Raw genomic sequence first — 23,146 nt, 5'->3', positions numbered from 1 at the left:
GGAGGCAGGGGCGCCGCTAGGGTTGTATTTCATAGTACGCGCCATAGGTGCCCCCACCCCAAAAAAAAAAAAAAAAGATACTCGACCTTATTTACAAGATTTGCGTTTTTGGTAAGTGTAGGCTATAGTCTATTATGTAGGCCTCTCTTTATTGAGTCTAAGAACCTTTACATAAATTGGAACAGAAAGCCCTTCTTAGTCACGTCAACCTACCCATGTCATCCCTTATCAAATAGCCTACCGCATGAAGCGTCTAACTTTTACAACACTGACTGCAGGCTACGTGGGCTATAGGGGTGTTTCAAGCTTTTTAAAAGTTCTGGGATGAGGGAGATTTCTCCCCTGGGAATTTTTTTAAAATTCTGGTTGCACACTATTTAAACGCAGTTTGGGAAGGACTGGAATACCGTTACAGAGCAGGGGCTCTGGCTCAAATTAGGTGAACATACCTTATACCTTAAGTTTATGTACTTGTTCCAAACAGTGCTTTATTTTTTTTAAATAAGCCTACAGAGGAAAGCAAACAATTCAACATTTTAAACATGTGTAGACCGTGACCGTAGAGGACAATCTCTCGCTGCTGTCAGTGTCAGCATCACTGCTAACAGCAGTGCGTCTTTTAACGTTACGGTTAAACGCCTGAAAAATATGAAGCTGCTGCTATTGTTTTCTTTTCATGACTGAATGATTTAGGCTATTATCCTATAATTGCATGGAACGTTGTGTTTTTAAGCGTCAGAATTGACCCATGCAAAGCCACGCCACACAGGCCAAGGCATGGCAATGCTACGTTTTCATATTTTATAGTCTATGATTTTCATGCACACCATATTCCGGTTTTATTCGGAACAATGCCAATATTCAGATTGCACATGAGTCAATAAATATAGGCTAGTTGTCACACAAGTGTTTTTTTATTGTTGTAGGCTAATATTGAATGATTTCATAAATAAAGCTGTGAAAAATTATGCGACAGTGTCATAGGGATTACGCCTGCCGGGCATGCTGGTGGGAGGCACAAAAGCTTCATTTCAATAGCTGGCAAGATGAGGCAACTCTGATGCATGGCCCCTTCACCACAGTGGATCCTCTTTGGCTGGAATGAATAGCAGAGACATGTAGACAATGATCTCATCCTTCACAGTATTTTCTGGGATGTCCTTATTAGATTTCTGCTTCCTTGTTGAGTTCATCTTTTTAGCAAACCACCTCACAATAATTTGCTGATCTACTATCTTTTATGGCCTCTCGCTCTGACAATTTCATGATTTTAGGGGATTTTAACATTCACATCTGTTGCCCATCAAAACCTTTTGGTTAAGGACTTTTTATGCCTTGTGGACTCTTTTCTATCTTGTGCAATCTGTTATGGCCCCGACGATCAGAAAGGCCACACATTAGACCTAGTATTGTCTTATGGTTTCAATGTTTCCAACTTAGAAATTATGGATGTTTGACAGATCTGATCACTCTAAAAGCAAACGAATCTGGCAATCCACAAAAACAATAAAACAGTTCATGAGCGATTCTGGCCTTGGCGATTGTTGGCGGCTTCAGCACCCAGACTCCAAATGCTACTCTTTTTTCTCTCCGGTCCACCACTCCTATTCCCATTATTGATTATTTTCTAACCAGCAACTCTATAATGAAAAAATATCTCTGATTCAACTATTCATCCCATAGTCATTAGCGATCATGCCCCAGTTACAATTAAATGGAACATAACGAACCAACAGCGACCAATTAGCAAATGGCGTTTTAATACATCCCTCTTACAAGACCCAAATTTCATCAGTTTTGTTGGGAGAGAGTGGGCATTCTTTCTAGAAATGAACGGCTCCCTGAATCATCTCCTTCCCTTCTGTGGGAAACAGGAAAAGCAGTACTCAGAGGAAGAATCATCTCATATTCAGTATACAAAAAAAAAGAAGGAAAAAGAACAGGAAGTAGAACTCAACAATAAAATTAAACAGTTAGAAGAAACCAATGCAAGCAACCCAACTGAAGAAACACAGGCAAAACTTAGGAAACATAAATTCAAACTCAATGAAATACTCAATAAACACACTCAATTTATGATTCACCGCTCTAAGGCAGGAAAACTTCCACCATAGCAATAAATCAGGTAAATACTTAGCAAATCAAATCCAACGTAACAAAGAAAAATCAACAATCCGGTCATAAAGAACTCAGCAGGGAAGCTAACCAGCTCACCTGAAGAAATAAATCATGTTCTTTACCAGTTTTACAATAAACTATATTCTTCAGAAATAAAACCCCAACCAGGAATTCATAGACTCTTTCCTAAACAGCATCGAATTACCACAACTCAATGAGACCGAAATAAAAACCTAGAATCACCTATAACTCAACAAGAACTGTTTGATGCTCTGAAACAGATGCCCGATAATAAAGCACCAGGTCCGATGGCTTTCCCTGCTGAGTTCTACAAACAATTTTGGACCATCTTAGCTCCACTTTTCATCAGAATGATTAATGAATCAAAACAGAAAGGACGTCTTCCAACTAGTTCCACCACAGCCTCAATTTCACTGCTCCTCAAGCCCAATAAGGACCCAACATTGCCATCCAGCTACCGACCAATTTCTCTCCTCAATGTGGACAATAAGATAATCGCAAAAAATGCTAGCACACAGATTAGCAGAGGTCACCCCATCCATTATCCACCCAGACCAAACAGGCTTCATTAAAGGTAGAATTTCATCCACCAACACCCGTAGACTGTTAAATATAATGTATCACTCTACAAATTTTCAAGATAATACCATCATAGCAACTCTGGACCAGAAAAAAAGCTTTTGATAGGGTGAACTGGAATTTCCTGTTTTCCACATTAGGGAGGTTTGGCTTCTGGGAGTCGCTCATTAACTGGATTAAACTTCTATATACCTCTCCTTCAGCCACAGTAATCACCAATGGACTAACATCACAAAGTTTCACTCTTCACCGGGAACTAGACAGGGGTGCCCACTCTCCCCTCACTATTTACAATCTTCATTGAACCCCTAGCAGCTGCCATCCGTCAGAACCCCCTCATCAAAGGTGTCCAGACTCCATATATGCATCACAAAAATCAGCCTTTATGCTGACGACATTCTTCTCTTTCTTCAAGACCCCACAACATCAGTAGAAGAAACCATCAAACTCATTGACACATTCTCTAAAATTTCTGAATACTCAATCAATTGGAATAAATCTGAAATTCTCCCATTACATTCCAACAGCTGGGATGTGACAGCCAACTCTTCACCTATCTCACTCTGCACTATATCACTTACTTAGGGATAAAAGTCTCCCCCAGGCTGTCAGACTTATTTAGCCTAAATTATTCCCCTTTATTCACTTCAATAGATGATGACCTTCAACGCTGGAAGAACCTCCCATTATCCATCATGGGCAGAATCTCAGTAATCAAAATGACAATACTGCCCAAAAATAAACTATCTATTCTCTATGATTCCAACCCAGCCCACCCCACTCTGGTTTAAGTCTCTCGATTCATTAATCACTAAATTCTACTGGAAAGATAAGACCCCAAGGATCAAACTCACCACTCTTCAAAAACCAAAAGCACTGGGAGGACTAGAGGCCCCACACTTCCAGCACTATGCCCTGGCTAACCAGCTCACTTCATCCACAAATGGCTACACCCCACCCCCTCAGACAACACCTGGTTAGACCTAGAACAAACAATCTGTAAAGAAATATAAAATCTCAGATCTCTCTTTCTGCAGTCAGTCAATCAAAAAACATCCATCCTTCAAAGCCCCAACAATTTCATCTACTCTGACAGCCTGGTGGAGATTCTACCACATCACTGATTCACCTATAGCACCATCAATTCACCTTTGGAATAACCCAGATTTCATCAATAAAAAAAAAACACTTAACTTTCACACATGGATGGGAAAGGGCATCACTCACTTTCAACACATTCTTCAAGACAATAATCTGGCCTCATTTTCCTGTTTGGTCCAGAAGCACGGCATCGAGAGTAAACACTTCTTACAATACCTGCAAATTAAATCATCTATCCTAGGAAAAATTAACATCCAGACAGCTAACCTTGACATTCCCCACCAATCTCAGAGCTGCTTAATATTCCCTCTCCCAAAAAATACTCTCCCAAATTTACAAAATTATATCTTGTTCAGAAAAAACAATTGGCCTGCCATATCACAAATGGGAATCAGACTTATCAATTACTCCCGTGCCGACTTCTGGACCAAAATGTGCAAAAACATCTACCTCATGACAAAGAATAGTAATCTACAACTAATACAATACAAGGTTCTTCACAGATTCCACTTCACTGCACATAAATTGGCAAAATGGGGTTTGGCTCGGATCTTTGCACTCACTGCACACAAAATAACACAGATACATACATTCATGCGGTTTGGCATTGCACTCCAATCAACCACTTCTGGGTGAGTGTCACAAAATCTCTCTCTTCCATCTTTGGCTGTCACATCCCAGCATCCCCTTCCTTATGCATACTTGGTGATACATCCACAGTCAATTTAAGCAACTCCGGCAATAAAACACTGCTGGTAGCGCTGACTATCGCCAAGAAAACCAAAAAATTGGCCCTGGGCCCCCGGTGTGCACCCTCCTCATACGCTCATGCACACGCCTTGTCCTGGAAGCACACAGCACGCTTTACTCTCTTTTAATCGCACTACATGTTAGGTGACATACATAAACAAAAACTACAAAACAGGCTAGGGTAAGAGTGGAGTGCAGGTAGATGCCTCATCAGGTGTCTATCTGCATGCCTCACTTATTTTAATGCACACATTGTTGAGGCATACATCTTACACAGGGTAAGTGTGGTGTGCATGGGGAAATCCTGACAGATATTCACCATGCATGCCCACTTCTTTTTTAATGCTACATTCTAGATAGACCCCTCAACCTAGCCATTCACATACTGTACATATTTAGGTCAAGAGTGGCGTGTTGGGTGAAGGTCTGGGGCTTAGGTGTGGTTGGTCGTGGTAGTGGGGGATGTGTGCATATGCTGGGGCCTGAGGCCTGGGTGGCACGCAGGTCCTCCCCCTCTGTCAGCTCGTCGCAGTATAACTGCAGGGGCTGGGTGGAACTGTGGCCATTAATGGGTGCCCAGGTTGGCAATCAGTCAGGCAATCAACCAGGCAATCAGTTATTCCTATTATTATACTTATCATTAATAGAATAATTACAACTCCTCTCCAAAACCCTCCCTCTCTCCCTCTCTATGTTCCAGCTTCTCTCCTCCTGGCCCAACAGCAAACCAGCCTTATACATATGCGCACACACACACACATACATCCTCACATACTCACTACCCCTCACCCCCCATCCCCACCCCCATCCCAACACCACCTCATTCACACTCTTAGAGCTACCATCCGCACCCCCCCCCATCCCCCCTTCTTTTCATTCCGGTCATCAATTTCATCCCTGATAATCATATCTGTAATCATCCTGGACGCAAATCATCCTTAGCCTTTCTGTTATTAATGTTATGTTGTGTTATGTTTGTGGAAGCCAAGTCAATGTGATGTCTTGTTAAGTTACAGTATGTGTTTATGTAATGTACGCCTGTTTGTCTTATGTAGTATTCATGTGCATGTCGTAGTGTTGCATTTTCTGTAATGTCAATGATGTTTGCAAATAAAAAAAAAAAAAAAAAAAAAAAAAAAAAAAAAGAAATTATGGATGTTGGGGTCTCTGATCATTTTTTGATTTTATTTTAATCTATTTTGTTTGGTCCCCTGTATCTCCCCCTAAGTCCTAATCCTTTGCCCGATCTATTAATTCCACCACAGCCACAACATTCTCTAATACTTTCATCCTCTCTCACTCACCTACTATCTCTGTTGCTATTTCCACCTGCTCTGACATTGAAAAATTAGTCACTCTCTTTAATGCATCATGTCTTGAGACCTTAGACTGTGTTGCCCCACTAAAACAAAAGCGTGTCAAAACTATCACCACTCCATGGTTAAATGCCACGACCCGTTCTGTCAGAAAATCTTGCAGGAAAGCAGAGCGCAAATGGAAAAAAGAGAAGCTTCAGGTCTTCTATGACCTTTTCAGAGATTCTCTAAAGACCTACCAAAACTCTGTTAAGGCAGCAAAGGTTGAGTATTATGCTCAGCTTATCAACAATAATGCTCATAGGCCAAAAGTTTTATTTAATACCATTAACTCTATTATAAATCCTGCCTCTGCGTCATCTACTCTTGTCCCTTCAACAGAAATCTGTGAGAAGTTCCTCAACTTCATCGATAAAATTGACAAAATAAAATCTCAAATCTCACCTCCAGATTCGGATCCCTCAGTGATAGAACTTTCACCTAGCTGCCTCCAACAGTTTCAGGCTATATCTTCCTCCCAGCTTTCTGAGGTTGTCTTTCATATGAAATCTACATCCTGCCACTTAGATGTTTTACCTGCACGCCTTTTTAAAGAAGTTTTTACCATCATCTGCCCTCTTGTATTGGCCATAATTAATCACTCACTAACCAATGGAGTGGTCCCCTCAGGTTTTAATTGTGCAACCTTTACTTAAGAAACCTAGCCTTGAGCCCAGTGACCTGGTTATAGGCCTATTTCTAAATTACCTTTTCTGTCAAAGATACTAGAAAAGGTTGTCCTCTCTCAGGTTTCTTATCTGAGTGAGTTCAATATATGTGATAAATTCCAATCAGGTTTTAGATCTCTGCACAGCACTGAATTGGCCTTGCTTAAAGTCCAAAACGACATTTTCTTAGCAGTTGATTCTGGATCTTGCGCCCTCTTGGTGCTTCTTGATCTGAGTGCAGCATTTGACACCATTGACCATAACATCCTATTAAAACGCTTGGAGGATGAAGTTGGTCTCCAGGGTTCTGTTCTGCAATGGTTCTCTTCTTATCTTAGTGATAGATCATTTTCAGTTAGTTTAGGCAATTTCTCCTCTTCCTCTGCCCTTATAAAGTGTGGTGTTCCTCAGGGTTCCATTTTGGGCCCTCTTTTTATTCTCTCTTTATATGCTACCCTTGGCTCAATTTTTTAAAAAGTATAACATTCAGTATCACTGCTATGCAGATGACACTCAGTTTTACCTGCCTGTTAACACTAATGGCATTTGTTCTTTGGAGAATATTTTAACTGTCTCAGTGACATCAAATGCTGGATGGCAAGAAATTTTCTTCAACTGAACGAAAGTAAAACTGATATAATTATTTTTGGCCCTCCAAGTGATGTTTCTATCTTGAAAAATGCACTAGGACCTCTCTCTGCAAACTGCCACAGTGAAGTAAAGAATCTTGGGGTTTTCTTTGACTCCTCTTTAAATTTTAATAAGCAAATAAATAGTGTGGTCAAAGGCAGCTTTTTCCAGTTAAGAACCATTGCAAAACTGAAGCCCTTTTTGTCCTTCTCCGATCTTGAAACTCTTATACATGCTTTCATAACATCTAGACTAGATTATTGTAATTCATTATATGCAGGCCTGACCCACTCCACTCTCAACAGACTTCAGCTAGTTCAAAATGCAGCAGCTAGATTATTAAGTGGCTCTAAGAAACGTGAGCATATAACTCCTGTGTTGGCTAAGCTGCACTGGTTACCTGTGGAGCACAGAGTTAAGTTTAAAATTTTACTTTTTGTCTTCAAAGCCCTCAGTGGTTTGGCACCTAGTTACATAGGTGACCTACTAATTCCTTACAGCACTCCAAGATCACTTAGGTCTTCATCTCAGAATCTTCTCTATATCCCCAAAACACTTTAAGACTAAGGGTGATAGAGCCTTCTCTGTTGTTGCCCCCCAACTCTGGAATAGTCTACCTGTACATATTAAGTCCTCTCCAACCATTGACTGCTTTAAGTCTAACTTAAAGACTTTCATTTTCTCCCAAGCTTTTAATCTACCTTAATACCCCCCCCCCCCCCACACACACACTCTTTATTCTTTATTTTATTTTTGACCAATTTGTGTATTATTTCAATTATTTATTTATTTTCCCCCCATGTTATATTGTTGTACCATTGTCATTGTTTTATGTTTGTTTGTAAGCACTTTGGTTCAACTCAGTTGTTTTAAATGTACTATAGAAATAAAGTTGACTTGACTTGACATTGCAGAACCACTCAACTTTATTAATTTATGGTGAATAAATGTTATATTACTGTGCACAGCATGACGTGACGATGCTAGCACGTTAGCAGCGGTTAGCTAACGTTAGTTATCTACAAGTCTCCTCCAAGTGACAATCATATTATACACAATGCTGGCAATGCTGAGAACAATTAGCATCCTCGTTTATCTTACTTACATTGAGTTGACTGTGTGGCTTAATCCACAGATGTGGTGAAGCACTGTTTCGTTATGGTTTGCTAAGGAGTAACCCATTGCTTAAAATAGTGGAGGGCTGGGATGAAAACATTGCTAAGGAGTAACCCATTGCTTGAAATAGTGGAGAGCTGGGATGAGAACATTGTGTCAAATCTTCGCATTGTATCGCGGAGTGATTTATTATTAGCTGTGCAAAGTCTGAGTTGACATGTCCAGGGATATTCCAACTCCTGGAACGTCTCTCGGCCAATCAGAAACAAATAAATAGTTCCATAGAACCCAATTGTTGTATAATTGAATAGTACTAGTGAGGCGGCTAAAATCAGACAGTAATCTAAAATCTTTGCTAAAATGTGTAAAGATATAACACAATACGTACATACACTCAGTGTACGTGATCGGGAGGATTATTTGAAAAAACTAAGGCTACATTATCAGATAGGACCATCCTGACAGACCCATACCGTCAGTGATTGGAAAGACAGGTTTGCCATCAGTTGAATGGCCGGACATTATTGAAAAACCGAGTGTCTACAGTAAGGAGAAGCTGAGGGTGTATAAATCATTGAATGCATATAACTATCTCCTAAATGGTCATGTCCAAGACTTACAATAGGCCTACAATGACGTGGTGAGTTTTGTGTTTGCCGAACCGACATTTTACCGAGCCAGCGCCCGCCCATGTCACAAGGCAAAGATGAGTAGTATATTATCATGAACTATCTGTCAAAATAAGCCCCGCCCCCTGAAATGTCATAAATCACGTCATAACCACGCCTCCTTTTTATGCAAATTAGCCATGTGGTTGTCACCACGTGTTGATTGTTATTGTTTTGTGAGTCATGTGACAGTCATGTGCCTGATGTCATACCCCTGGGCGGCCATATTGGCCCCCAAACCCCCATGTGTGTTTTGTGGATAATGGGGGATCAGATAAACTTTGTAAGAGTTGTATATGTTTAGTGGTAAATGGGGCTAAATACAAAGTGTGCTGCTAGGATGGCCGAAAGGTTAAAGGCGTTGGACTTAAGAACCAATGGATGTTTGCATCCTCGTGGGTTCGATCCCCACTCCTAGCAACTATATTAATGGCTGAGTGTAGTATGAAGTTTACTTTTATTTTTTGATAAGTCCTAGAGATGTTGAGAGATATGGATTAAAAAATATTTTTTTAAAAAAGTTTAATTTGGTTAGCATATTGCTAGACGCTTTGGCTAAAAAGGTGTCGGCCAAATCCGATGTACTGTAATTTTTATAACTAGAATCATGGGGTCGTGTGTGTGACCAAATGGGTCTATGTCTGGAGGAGGGGTTGGGTCTATGCCCGGAGGAGGTGTTGGGCCCGGACATGTCTCTGAGTTTATTGTTTGAAGTCCCTTTCATGTGTCTTATCAAACAGATGGCTCGGCTCAGCCGTGCTGTTTAACTGACTACAATCACAATGGTTAATTATGTATGTATGTATGTATGTATGTATTGGGGGTCTATGATTCCCCCACACTTTGTAGAGGAGGTGTTGGGTCTGGACATGTCTCTGAGTTTATTGTTTGAAGACCCTTTCATGTATGCTCCATATAGAGGGCTAGACGCTGTCGTCCTGTTTAACTGATTACATACACAAATGTATCTGAGAACTGTATATGGCTAGTGACAACTGTATGCATGCACGTAGAGTCATTATAATGATGTGTTTTGGTTGTGCTAGGTAGCCATGTGTCTGCCCTGATGTTGCTAACTACTCTGCATAGGGGGATGTAAGCAGTTAGTGTATGGGGGTTAGGATCAAACAATTAAACGGGTGATGGCCGGAACCGGAGACTTGCTGTCTGATGTTGCTAGCTACTATTCAAATGGGGATGTAAGCAGTTAGTGTATGGGGCTTAGGATCAAACAATTAAACGGGGATGCTGGTTAGAACCGGAGACTTGGTGTCTGATATTGCCAACTACTATGCATATCAGGATGTAAGTAGTTAGTGTATTGGACAAAGGATCAAACAATTAAAAACGTATTGGCAGGGGGTGGCGACTGTCTGGATCTGCATTTGTAATAAGGCCTATGGCATACAGTAGGCGGCGTGATGAGGGTCGTGGTCAATGTTCCGTTGACCAATTGAAGGCCTGGGGGCCAAACCTACAAACTAATGTAATGACATATTACCGGCCTACATTCTGCCAGGTATTCATCAGTCTTCATCATTGACTTGTCTGTAGTCAGAAGATAGCTGTGCAGCATGGACCTCAGTACATGTGAGTATGTATTTGCATTAAGATCTATTTACCCTTACTGTCAATGGTTGTCTATAACATACATGGAATACTTTAATTGCCATTAACACATTTTTGTTTTTGTTTTTGTTTTTAACAGTTTGTCAATCCTTGGTGTTTCATTGAATACAACTGGTGATCCTATAGCATCTAATGTTAGACCCGGATATCTAAGCCTACTTTGTAAGCCCCCCCCAAAGGTAAATATTACCTTGTGTGGAGATTTGTATTTCTTTATTCCTGTTTCCTATTCTTTTTATTAGTAGGCTACTTGTTAATAGTGTATTCTGATTGTTTCTAAATTTTCAGTGCATGGTGATATACTTGACAAGGCAGAGGGTGATTGTGCTTCTGAAGGTATGGTTTCCCTGGAGTTTACTGCTTGATATCGTGTCTTAATCTAAAAGTGTTTCTTTTTATATTTACACATTCAATATCCATCCTATTTCATAGCCACGAGACCGGTTCTATCTGATGATAATCAGGTCATCAGAGACTCCGACACAACAGAGTCCATTCTGCCTGGCGAACACGAATTGGATATACCGATCGGGGTGTCTGAAGTGGAGGACACATCGAGTAGGCCTACCCCCACGGGGTCTACAGACGCTTCTAGCGGGGTATCATCCGGCGTCCATTATCTATCACAAAAAAACAACTGAGAAGCGTCGTCATTAGATGTTGAAGAAGATATAACCGAAACTAAGGGGTCTGCTAAGCGGTTATATGTGGGTGTTCAAGAAACGATTGGTAAGTTGAAATTCACCAATATCTGTTTATGATCAAATAAAACATGTGCTAGGCGCTCCCATAGTAGGCTAATGTGTTCGCTATCATTTACAGATCTGACTACAACGGATGACGCTATAGGCCTTGGAGACGCATCTATCAACAACGGGGTTGCTTATTCAAAGGACTATCGACCTATTGTCAAGACTCAATCAGAGGATATCAACCGCGCGGATTTATGGACTGATACACAACTTGAAACATGGGATATTAATGGAACGGATTTTGATGACATATCTGACTGGGATATACTAAACGCTGTGGAAGCCAACGAATCCTGTGAAGTTCATAAAAGGTCAGTTTTAACGGTTGTTGATGACTTGGGGTCGGCTGGGCCCTCTGTAAGTAATGCAGTGTGTGATGTAAACTCAGGTCACTATAAGTACACAGATGCAGAATCAGCCTTGGATACTGTTGTGTTGATGCTAAATGATGCTAAGCCAAAATGTGGTGAACGTTTAAATACACACATGACTCGCAGTGCTACCGGTGTAGTAGATCCATGCGGCAACGCATTAGATCTGGTTGTTGGTGCTATGAAAATTCTGCATGAGGTCTGCAGAGATAATCACGTCGCTACCAAGAATCATGCGAAGAATTTCGCAGTTGTTATGGATGGTATACAGAGCAGGGATGATACTTTTATGTTGATCTAGACTTTGTTAAAAACCCTATTATGATAGATTGTCTAAGGGCTTTTTTGTTTTGATTTGTAGCCTTTAGGTTTCTTTTTTCTATTGATGTTTTTATTTTTTAATTATTTTTATACTAGTTATGATTGTGCACGTGTGGTAGGCTATATATGCGTAATTTAGTTTTAAAAAGTCTTGAATAATTTGCTGAGTAATCACAGAGTAGCAATGCCGCCGCCACATAAACGCGCTAGAAATGATGAATCAAACAGCGGGGGTGACGACAACGAGCCGTCTGATAAACGTACAAGAGATGGCTACCCTGACAGTGTTAACACTCTACAAACAATGGTTGCTCAGCTTGAAAGCCAAGCTGCTAGATTCGTACAAAACATTGACCGGGACAATCCTATTATCAAGCGCATGAAACAGAATTTGGATACATATCACAGGAGATGCATAGATTCAAACACCACACAGCCATCCATTAGTCAGAGACCAATTCACTCCCAACAGATACACCAGTTGATGGGCCCTCAGTATGCATGGATGTGTTAGCTGGAGGTTCTGGGGTGCAAAAAGGCACTGGTGGTGATATGCATGACAGGGTTCCCACAGTAAACATGGATGTACAACCTGGCGGGTCTGGGTTGCAAACAGGTACTGGTGGTGATGTACATGATGGGTCTCCTACAGCTATTTTACAAGATGAGCCCTCGGCGTGTGGATGTGACTCCTGGCCGTTCTGGTGTACAGCCCTGTGACGGTGGCAATGTTGGACATGACACGGCCCCTGATCACAATTTAGACCGTGATGCCATAGAACGCTTAGCGAATGAGGGAGGTTGTTGGTGATTACAGAGTTATAGCCAGGCCCCGTTTCAACAGTATGGAACTAAGTAGGCCGCTAAATTTTAGGGGCTTGCGTGATACTGACATGGCTTCATACATAGAACACTGTTACGCTATCTTGAACGATATTGTGGATTTCTCAAGGAGATTAGGTGGGGAAAATGCAGTTATCAACATTGTGTTAAGGGGTGAAAGTCTTACTACCGCTGTACAGGCTAAATTGACAAATGAAAATGGTTATGCTTTGGACCGGTTGATTGAAGCTATTGAGAGGGTGTTACAGAGTAATACGATGCTCTTGGCCGATCAGAGTCTGGATCTCCTCGTCTCTATAGTGCGCAGTGGAAACGGTGGTGGTTATAGGAAGCTGAAGGATTTGGCTCATGATGAGGTCATCAGGAAGAAAAAAATGTGTCTGTTCACACCTGTTAATGACTCAAACAATGCCTGTTTAGCTATTTGTCTGGCTCATTTTTTGACCCCTGATGCCACATCCGATAGATTATTGGAGCTGGGGGCTGACATGCATGAGCATGCGGGTTTCACACCCCAGCAGCAAATAGGTTTTGCTGATGTGGCCGTGTTTGAGGACATGTATGATGTTAAAATTGTGGTCTTTTACCGAACCCCCCTACATGAGTTGCTGACGTATCAGACTAGGGTGACACCCAACCCTAAGAAAACTGTTTATCTGTACCTCCATGACAATCATTACCACCGGATTTTGCGCCCCAATACATTCCTGGGGGAAGGTCACTTTTGTGGTTTTTGCTACCGTGGCTACAGTAGTAAACGTGATCACGCGTGTAAATACAACTGTGATGTATGCAACGATGTGAATTGCCACAAAAATAAAGGACCGTCAGTATACTGCCGTGATTGTATGCGATACTGCAAATCAGCTTACTGCCATTCCAGACACAAACAACCTGCGCCCACTGGGGTTATAGGCAGAATGGTGGTCCCATGTGATGTCACTAAGTACTGCAAAAAGTGTAACAGACGATATCATGTTAGCATGAATAAGAAAAACCCCCACAGATGCTCACCCATGCGTTGTCCTCACTGTAAAGCCAATTTGGTGCCTGGTGATAACCATAGCTGTTTCATTCAACCCTTCAAGCCGGAAGAGACAGAGCCCAAGTATATCTTTTTCTTTTTAGAAACACGATTTGAAAATGGTAAACACCAGGCTAATTTTGCTGCTGCCATGACTTTCAAAGGGGGATCTTTTGAGGCCGAGGGTAGTAGTTGCGTGTTTATGATGTTGAGCCACTTCAGACGGTCTACATATAAGGGCTACACATGGATGGCCCACAATGCATCAGGGTTTGATACTATCATTTTACTGGAGCATTTCACCAAGCTAGGGGTTACGCCCAAAATAATCATGACTGGATGCAGATTAATTTTCATGTATGATGAGATCTTTAAACAGCGGTTCATTGACAGCTATTCGTTCATCCCCATGCGTTTGGCTAAGACAACTGCGGCCTTAAATCTGAACACCGGTGAGAAAGGGTACTTCCCACACAAATTTAACACAGCAGTGAACAACTACTATAGGGGCCCCTATCCAGACCGTGAGTACTATGGGTACGACACCATGTCCAATAAAGACAGAGCTGACTTTGACACATGGTATAGCGAAGCATCCAAAGGCGTATTTGATTTTCAGAAAGAGCTACGATCTTACGGGGTTCATGATGTTGTGCTACTGAGGGACGCGTGTGGGTAGATGACAAATAGCAGAATTCAGACTGTCCATGTGTCACACACTTATAAAAAATGGCAATTGTTAAGAATTGATATGGAAATGTTGTAGGTCTGGTAGGTTCAAGTTCTGTCATATTAAATTTATTGGATTTGTATTTCACTTTTGACTTAAAATAATCATCCAAACATAAAAAATGTCATATGGTGTGACTGTCCACCATGTGTGCGAACTTCCTAAAAAAGAGTGTATATCCATAAAAAAAAGTAATTACTTTAAAGTTTACCATGCATATAAAAATAATTGGATGTTTTTACAACCACAGAAAGTTTTGATGTTTATGCATGCTGTCCAACTAAGTTATAATCAAATATATTTTGTCCATAAAATGGTTGTCATATGGCGTGACACTTTATTGTATATTTTGACTGGGCATTCATTTGGACATTATTATTGTGAAGAGGACCCTGCTTAATCAGGAAGTAACAATAGAATGTCAGGAGTAATTGGCATGGTCAAGAGGTGAGTTCTGCTTTTAGATTTTTATATAAAAGCTTTGAATTGGACATCATCAATCGTGGCCAAATTTTAGTGTCTTATGGTGTGACATCATTTGCCTAAAAAGTAGCTATTTTCCACAAATATTCTTCATGAATTCTTAAAAAGCACTGCTGCCATGTGGTCAGTTGCATGCTAAATAATAGTTAGCTGTATTTAACTGTCTAGAAAATTAGCTTAACTGTCAAGAAAATTAGCTTAACTGTCAAAATGTCATATAGTGTGACGCTGCATCATATGGTGTGACAGCTTTTTTCAAGTCACACTATATGACATTTCTGTCACACCCTATGACCAAATTGCATTTTTACATAAAAGTTCTTGTAAAAACATGTGTTAAATTTAGATAATATATGTTTTTTTGTTAAATCTGTGATAATTGGGAAAAAAATGTATCTGTACAATTCATATTTCTCATACTTTTTTCTTTTATGTTACCATGCCAGGTAAGTTTAAAAAATAAATACTAAACTTTCATCTATTTTGCTGTTACACGCATACACCATTCATACAGTGACTTCAAAATTCATTGTTAATGATTTTATTGTCATTAAAAACCCTGTTTTGCTCTGACACATGGTGGAGTGGTGCAGTTCATCATATGGCGTGACACCATGTCATTTGGTGTGACATTAAATAATGTCACAAAAAAGACTTTATAATTGAAAAATCATTAAAACATCAATAGCACACAAAGGAAATGGTATCTGCAAGAACCTCAAGAATTTTGAGTAAGTTCTTACAAGAAATATCAGAATTAAGCTAAAATATCTGGTTACACTTAGGAGCATTCTCCACCTTGACAAAATAACTTGTTAAATTTCAGGTTTTTCTTCTAAATATTCACAACGAAATGTTGCAAATCAAAGCAAACGTGATTAAAATGTACAGTGACATAAATTAAAGTAGAAAAAAGTATCTAATTTTCATTTTATTTCAAATTATTTTCACGTCACACCATATGACAATTTTAGGCACTAACATGACAAATTGACATAAATATATATTTCACTTTTTAAAAAAAAAAACATGTATTTAGAGATACAGCAACACATATAAACACTTTTTAGGGATGATATTGGAAGTTTTTTTAAATTCCTTTTTTCAGGCTTATTTGTCATCCACCCGTGTATGAAATACCGCGAGACGTTCATGGGCTGTACTGGTGTAGACCCATTCACTCAGACTACATTAGCATCCTGCTGCATGGCTGTCTACAAGGCGCGCTTCCTGCAACGAGACACAATAGCACTCACACACAACAATGCCTATGTTAACCAACATAAGGCGTACTCCAACTCCTCTATCCAATGGTTGGAATATGTGAATGATGGTAGAGGTATGGTTTTACAACATGCTTTGAAAGGTGGTGAGGTGCAAGTAGGTCAGTACTACCTCGACGGCTATTATGAAAAAAATGGTGTCAAACATGCACTCAAATTTAATGGCTGTTTTCATCACGGCCATGATTGCCGCTACAATCCAGACCATATACACCCCCTGTTAAATATCCCTTACGGGGATGTGAGGAGACATTTTGATGATAAGGTGACATACCTTACCAAGACCAAAGGGTTTAGGGTCGAAGTGATGTGGGAATGTGAGTGGAACCAGGCTAAGCAGCGTGACCCTGATGTTAAGAGATTCATGGCCACATACGTACACCCTGAGCGTTTAAATCCTCAGCATTCTCTTAACGGTGGAAGAACAGATGCCTACAATCTTTACCGCAAAGCTGGTGAGGGTGAGAAAATTCACTACGTTGATTTCACATCCCTATACCCGGCATGTCAGCAAGTGTGAGTACCCCATCCACAACCCCCAGATCATAGTGGGAGATTTTCAGCCTCTTGAAAATTATTACGGGTTGATCAAAGCTACAGTCTCTCCACCTAGGGGCTTACTACACCCTGTGCTGCCATACCGCTGCAACGGCAAATTGATGTTCCCCCTCTGCAGGACTTGTGCTGTAGAAGAGAATCAGACCAGCCCCTGTGAGCACAGTGATGATGAGCGCTCCATTTCGGTGTTGGGTTAGTCTTGAGCTGATGAAGGCTATTGAAAAGGGCTACATTGTTACCAAGGTTGATGAGGTCTGGCATTTTTCTCAGAGATCTGACACATTGTTTTCAGACTATGTGAAGACATTTCTCCAATACAAGCAGGAAGCTAGCGGATACCCTGCCCACGCAGTGACTGATGAGGCTAAAGAGGCCTACATCGAGGACTATTATGAGAAGGAGGGGATTAGGCTGGATCCTGATAAGATCTGTTTGAACCCAGCCGTAAGGCAAATAAACAAGTTGCTGCTCAACAGTCTCTGGGGTCGCTTCTCTATGAGAGAGAATTTGCCCACCACCGAGATGGTGAAAGACCCCGAGCATTTTGCCAGATACATTTTTGGTTGTGAATATGATGTCACACACTTTTCATTTGTGTCTGATGATGTGGCCTTAGTCCAATGGCGTCATGCTGAGGGTAGTTGTGTACAGACCTCAGACATAAATGTGTTTGTGGGTGCATTCACCACCGCTCATGCTCGCCTTAAATTGTACGAGCTTATGGACAAATTGGGTGAGCGCCTTTTGTACACAGATACTGACAGTCGCGGTTTATGTCTCAAAGGATGGCGATTGGGAGCCGCCGCTGGGGCCCTATTTAGGGGATCTCACAAATGAGCTGGATGATGGTGACTACATCACAGAATTCTGTTCAGCCGGACCGAAGACTTATGGCTATCGCACAGCCCGGGGTAAAACCTGTATGAAGGCGAAAGGCGTCACGCTTAATGCAGAGAATTCAAAACTGATCAGATTGGACACCCTCATTGGCCTTGTTGATCATTATGTGACTGACAGAGATAGTACACGACACATACGGGCTCGAACTGATAATATTGTGCGTAACAAGAAACATCTCATTCTAAAAAACAAAACTGGTGAGAAGAGGTTCAGGGTTGTTTACAACAAGAGGGTGCTACTACCCGACTACACAACTAGGCCATACGGATACTAAGGGGTATATGTCTATCATGGATAAATATAACACTGGCTTAAAAGAGGCCCCTGTATACGATTTCAGACTACAGCATCCATTTTCTTGTGTGATAAGCGGGCCTTCTAATTCTGGCAAGACATTTTTTGTAAAACAGTTGATAGCCAATATCGACACCCTTATTAGTGATGCAATTGAAAATATAGTGTATATTTATGATTGTTGGCAACCACTTTATGACGAATTGTTAAAGCTGAGAGATGTCAAATTTATTCAAGGAATACCTAACGCTCTAGATGATGATGAGTTATTACCCATATCAAAAACTAACCTGCTAATTATTGATGATGTAATGAAAGATGCCAGCAATAATACAGAAATAGAGAAGGTGTCCACACAGTATGTACATCATCGTAATCTTAGTGCCATTTACATGGTTCAGAATCTGTTCTTTCAGGGGAAATCTAGCAGAACAATCAGTTTGAACACTAATTATCTAATTGTTTTCAAAACCCTAGAGATAACAACCAAATCAGTGTATTAGCGAGAGACAGATGTACCCCGTAACACAAAATTCTTTCTTGAATCTTTTAAAAAATGCCACTGAGAAACCCTCTACGGATATTTGTTGATTGACTATAAACCAAAACCCCAGATTTGTACCGCCTCAGAACAGATTTGCTTTTTTGGAGCATCATGCTGTCTATGTGCGAAGAAAACAAACTGAGACACCGATATGTCTGAGAGAATCGGTAGAAATTTGCCTCTTTTGAGGCGTTTACTTAAAGCTAAACCGCCCCAGAGACGTGTCATTTTACATTCTGCGTCAGATGAGTTAATCTTAGCTCTCTGCGAGGTGACACTGAATATTCTTCGTGGGTACTATACCCTTAACAGCTATACAATATAAAAAAAACTACGTAAAAATAAGATTTTGATAAAGTTACTGGCTGACAAGAAAATTGGCCTACGCACAAAGAGACGCACTATTAACCAGAAAGGTGGATTTCTCCTGCCTCTCTTGAGTGTTGCTCTGCCGTTCATAACCAGTCTGTTTACATCAAGACAGAGTTAGAAGTAATGGAGTACGCTGAGAAAATGTATCTGGTACCACAAAGACAATTGGACCGTTTAAAAAATGATGTCGTAACTACCCCACTGCGCCAGTCTGTTGAAAACGAGTTGGAAGTAGCTATGAAAAATGTTTTGAGTAAAACACACCTGACCCCTCATGAGAAGGCCCTGCATTATACGTCATTATTAGAGATATTTGGCCCTGGTTAACCCTCTATACCCCAGTGGAATTCTGCAACAATGCTTCAGATTCCTGGGAATTCTAAGAGAAAAGGGCAATTTGAGAAACATTTTAAATAACCAAGAATAACTAAAAATCTAATGAAAAGTGTCAATTGTAAGTTTCTTTCAGTTTAAAGATTAGAAATTGCTCTTTCAAATGATATATGATCCATTAAAAAATATATATTCATGTTTCCCATAGACAGCCATAGGCCTACTCACTTACAGTCTCAAAGTTTTTCACTAACAAAAAGTTATAAATATGGTTCACATATTTCTGTATTAGAAGCTGGGAAACACGATACTATATGAGTACTGATTTCATTGAAATAGACTGGCATATCTTGCACTTATTTGGGATTTAGCTGGACAGTGAGCCTTACAGCTAAAAAAATGATGAGGATATGAACTAACGTGGCCATGAAGCATAGCGTATGAAATCGTGACTCATTTGATAAGCATGTCACCAACAACAGGGACTGTTAATCCTGACATGGATTTACGTTTTGTTTTATATGCACATCATGTTATATAATTTATCTAAACTTGATCAGTTGATGATAATGAACCTGTTGCACTCGTTCACTAACCTTCAACCTATCCTGTGCTAACATTACGAAGTCTCAGACTAACGTTAACGTTACATCAGTGAAGGTAGCAAATTAGCAGGCTTTTTTGTAATCAATTAAGATGATGCGAGACATTGGCCTACTTGTATACAAATACATTTTCCTGACATCCATAAGCAGAAAACACAACGGTGGTTCCCCGCTTTGGTTATTAGTCAACAAAAACTCATTTAGAGAGACATACATAAGTAGTAGTTTGCAATAACTCTCTGTAAGTGGGATAACGATAATGTTAGCTTTACTGTACATGCCAGAAAGGGGTAATGTTAATGTGATATAACTGCAAATAAACCTGGCATGGGTTTATCATAAACTTTATTGTTAATTAGGCCATGACCCATCATTGAATTATGCCTATATTTTGCTGGTGCTAGCTAAACTCAAACTGACTTTCACAGTGACAGCCATACAATTTTTTTATGCCAGAGAGGCAGCTAAGTCAGTCATGACAAACGGGAGGATGCTAACGTTAAATTTATTACACTTTCATGTTTTATTTTGTCAATTTCTTACATCAATATGATGCGTCACTTACATCAAAACATGGTGGATGCACATCAATACCATCTCATCTAATGAGAAAAGACGCGGACGCTTGTTAGAAGCCATAACTCCAGAGGCACCGTAAGTCCTCAGCGGTCAGTCAACAGGCTAAACTCAAAAATACTGGAGAAAAGTCAATAGCGACCTAGCCATTTATGTGTGTCAAAATAAAAGTCTGGTGTTTATTTATCCACTAACGCTGTATTATTTCATGTATGAAGGTTATACTGTAGCAGATGTCTCTTTAAAAATTGCGGCCGCGGCCGCGTTACAGGAGGGAATAATACAGAACGGCCCGACGGCGGCCGCCTCTGGTATAGAGGGTTAAACAGGGGACCTTGAGATCGAACACACTGACACTGAGTTTACCACTGCAGTCATCATCCGATGATGTGTCACAGAGTTTAGCAGTACAGGCTAATGCCCCACTTTTGAGAACAATCAGGTAGCCTCTGAGGTTTTAAAAATGTACCCCTGAGAAGCAAAAAGGAATGCGGAGTATATATTAGCAAAGATGTACAACTCTCAAGGCATAGCATCGTGGGGGCGATTCTGGGTCTTTTGTTTTTAATGGCACAACCATTCCAGGTAATGCGCATGTGTTTGATCTGGTAAAAAGTATCACCGGGCCACAAGCTGTGAGCCATCGCAGGCGACCTCAAGGATGGCATGAATTTCTGAGGGCTATTGCTATGCTAAACATCCCTCTTTCTACAATTCCAAATAGACTAGTTAAAGATTCAATCACAGCTCTGAAGGGAAATAGTACACCTACTCATACACCGGTCAGAGCTTTAGAACCAGTAAATACGGTATCAGAAACCCCAGGTTTTTCAACGCCACAATTAGATGCATCATCTTGGCTACAATTTTAGAAAATCTTGTAATGATTACTATGCATTGCTTATGTCTAATGTTCACAGATGTTGTAATATTTTGTAAATTGTCATTTTTCTGCTTTGTTTTTCTTATGTTTATAATGTTTTATAAGGTTGTATGACTTTTGATACATGTATGACTTATAATGTGTGTATTTCTATCCTTTTGTTTTTCAATAAAAACACCCAACTCTGAAATGTCATTTGACATGTTTATTCATTATGAAGCCTTTTCAACACTTTTTTAGATACTTATCATTGATCTGTGCATGCTGCACACATGTGAATATATTACACATGCATTAATGACACCATATTATCATTTCTATTTAAATTTTCAGAATATTTAAGCATCACATCTTCATAGCATAACCCTCTCAACATATGATACAGAAAGAAAACACAATGTTGACCGCGTATGTGATAGACGTAAGTCTTGCACCTGCTGGTTTGAATATAGCAGACGTTTACCCATGTTTTTTTCAGAAATGTGTATATGCTTGGAGGAAATATATCACTGTCTGGGCGGTTCCCCGGCTGTCGAAGAAACACATCACCTTCTTCAGTTATGTACGTAGCTAACCAGTGTTCACCAGGTTGGTCTGAATTATGTGTATTAATTATCACAGAGGCTGGTAAATGATACACGGGTGTTTTTTGGTAGTTGATCACAAGCCAATACCCCTAGAAAATGTGTATTTTTTGGATATATTATCCATAATAGTCGATAATTCAACAGTATTCATGATCTTTCAGTAGTAGTCCATCAAAATCTGTCTTCGATTAGACACCTCAATTATACTGTCAAATACCGCATACACAATCAAATTTATTGTATTCGCAACGGTTGTCTGAACCGAACTTCCAAACGGATATTGCCTGACTTTATTAATGACCGATGCTGGCCACACTCCTCGTCAGGCGTTAAATTAAAAGCAAAATACTGTAACCGGACAAGTAATCCTGGCGATTTATGACCAGTGCTTTGTTTTTCAGATGTCTTCCTGTGGATAACACCAATTGGTAAAACTCCCATTCTGGCAGACGCCTTCATTAAATTTCGGCTGTAGCGGCTTAGGCGGGTATTGTTGTCCATCTACATAAACGCTAGGAATTCCAGATCATAATGTTTAAATGCATAAGGATTTTTGTGTATGATCCAGTATGGGCATCATTTTCGACCATTGCTAATATGATGGATTTTGGAAATAGGTTTTCCTGATTAGCCACCCGCGTACCAGCGGGTATTGAGACATTTTTTAGACATACTCTATCAATAGGGTATTTAGCAGTGGTGGACTGCAATGCTTGTGCATGACCCAGTCTCACAGCCGGAGATACAGAAACTTTCTTCACAAAAAGACTTGCTGAAAATGTTGATTTTGTATGCCACAGCATCACTGCGCATTAAACAGAATTCATCCTTCGCTCTAGTTAGTCTTATTTTGATATCAATTCCGTTTAACATCAATTTTTCTTGAAAAAATATGTCGCTGTGGATTGGAGCTAACAATTCTACAACATTACTCGATTCAGAAAATGCAGCTCTCTTTGTGAGACCTTCGTTGGCCCCTCCAGGATCCCCGACATCCATATGGCCTGCTGTATCTTTGTAAAACAGCCCCGCAGAGAAAATGGTCTCCAGGG

At 40.3% G+C, this 23,146-nt stretch overlaps 1 protein-coding gene and 1 long non-coding RNA gene across 2 annotated transcripts in view; one reads left to right on the top strand and one right to left on the bottom strand.

Annotated features, from left to right (window-relative positions):
- Positions 1-23,146, bottom strand: part of LOC125310213 (mitochondrial pyruvate carrier 2-like) — an 87,119-nt gene that overhangs the window by 7,187 nt on the left and 56,786 nt on the right. The gene's annotated exons all lie outside the window — the stretch shown is intronic.
- On the top strand, positions 10,526-11,204 carry LOC125310216. Its single transcript, XR_007196268.1, has 3 exons — positions 10,526-10,797; positions 10,924-10,971; positions 11,068-11,204. It is a non-coding gene; the product is annotated as an uncharacterized LOC125310216 (long non-coding RNA).

The sequence above is a fragment of the Alosa alosa genome, chromosome 17, assembly GCF_017589495.1.
Source record: "Alosa alosa isolate M-15738 ecotype Scorff River chromosome 17, AALO_Geno_1.1, whole genome shotgun sequence".
Taxonomy (NCBI): Eukaryota; Metazoa; Chordata; class Actinopteri; order Clupeiformes; family Clupeidae; genus Alosa; species Alosa alosa.
The sequence above is the reverse complement of the archived record's forward strand: the minus strand, read 5'-3'. Positions and strand labels throughout refer to the sequence as shown.